Consider the following 1946-nt stretch of genomic DNA (forward strand, 5'->3'; position numbering starts at 1 on the left):
CCATGATCGATCTTCTCCGACTTTGTGCTGGGCGACCTCTTTTTAGTTTTCCTTGGGGATTCCACTTTAGGGCAGTCTTTGCAATACTGGAGATGTTTTTTCGGAGTGTGTGACCGATCCAACCCCACATTCTGAATTTTATTTCATGTTCTACCCACTTTTGTTCGATCAGGTGTAGCTGATTTTCGTTTCTGATGTTATGCCAGAAAATACTAACAATTTTTTGTAGGCATTTGTTTGTAGTATACTGGCCAGACCTCCCAAACAGGTTTAGCATGCTGGATGCTTGTTGAGCTTTTAGTATCCTCATACTAATATCGTCTTCTGTACATCCGTTTTCTCTTATGTTATGACACTTCCAAGATATGTAAAATTTTCCACATTTTCAATCTTCATCTTGTTAATAGTAAATAGTATGTTGCTTCTTGCATTTATTCTTATAAATTTGGTTTTATTAATAGTGATTTTCAAACCTGCAAACCTTGTATACCGTAGGCCCTAGACATAGCAGACTACCCTGCTATAAATCCCCAAGCCGCGTTAGCGGTATAAAACGGGAGACTATTATTATTATTATTATTTTCGAACCTATTTTATTGGCTTCACTGGAAAGTGTTTCCTTACATAATCTAAAATTCCTCTTTTCGAGTCCTATCAACTTTCATATCGGCAACTTTTTCCAAACAAACGAATTTATTTTTCAATTAAAGTTGGATTGAATTCGTTCTTATTTCTAATTTAGTAATTGAATTACATGATCCATTTTCTTCCTAGGTGTGGGCTCTCCCATAACAAAGCTGCATACTAAATGTCAAATGTTACGTAAATCAATACATGAACAATACGAGTTTTTTAGTGCATTCGCCTACACCGTACTCCACCGTGATTGTGATTCACATTCTGTGCTGTGCTGTGCACAAATGGTGTGGGAACTAAATGACTTTATCTACTGATTAAAATTAAAATTATCTAAATGCCATTGTGGTCATTAGTAGTAATAGTTCAAAATTAGATATACCTAAGTATATTTAAGGATTCTTACGAAAAAGATCCGTGAAAAGTCGTTATCTATTGTTAATAATAATGGTTAGACCAGGGCACATCTGTAAAAATATTAGTACATTTGGACGTTGAGAGGTGACTCAAATTTTTTTTTCAGAAATTGCTTGAACATAAATCAAATAATAATATTTGAGTTATCCTCCCTCTCAAAAAGGTCCGGAACATTGTTTAAATAATCAAAATGTCAAAAAATTAATAAAAAATTCGATTTTTTTCTTGGTTTTTTAATTATAACTTTAAAAGTATTCATTTCCGAGAAAAGTTGTACTGACATAAAAGTTGCGTAATTAAATTTTCTACAATATAGAATTGGTTAAATATTTAAAAAATAGTCACCCTTGTTGCAAAATAGCAATAATTGTGAAAAAAACATACAAAAACAAGTATTAGTATTTTACGTTTTTCAACCATTTGTGCTACACTTAGGACCTTCATATTTCACCCTGAAAAACTTTATGATACAGTAAAACAATACAGTAAATTTCATTAAGATCGGTTCAATAGATTTTGCAAAATAAATTTTGAAATCCAGCTTACGTAAAAAAAATTCATTTTTTCAAAATGTTACAAGACTGAAAATAAAGCAGATAGCAAGTTGAAAATTTTTTTGCTTATAGAAGTGTACTGTACCTTTCATTCGCAATTTTGCAAAATTAAAATCGATTAACACCACGGCGTCAGGAATTTTTTTAAATAAACATTAATTATTGGTGCTACGCGCAGGACAGCGGATAGTTTACTCTGATTGGGCATTCCAATGACCTTTGATAACGATTGATACATTTTAATTTTTATAACATTTCGATATAAATAAATAAATTTGTTTATTGCAAAATAAAAACACATACTCTATCCTTTGAAATAACACTTTTATTAGCAAAAAC

The sequence above is a fragment of the Diabrotica virgifera genome, chromosome 5, assembly GCF_917563875.1.
Source record: "Diabrotica virgifera virgifera chromosome 5, PGI_DIABVI_V3a".
Classification (NCBI taxonomy): domain Eukaryota; kingdom Metazoa; phylum Arthropoda; class Insecta; order Coleoptera; family Chrysomelidae; genus Diabrotica; species Diabrotica virgifera.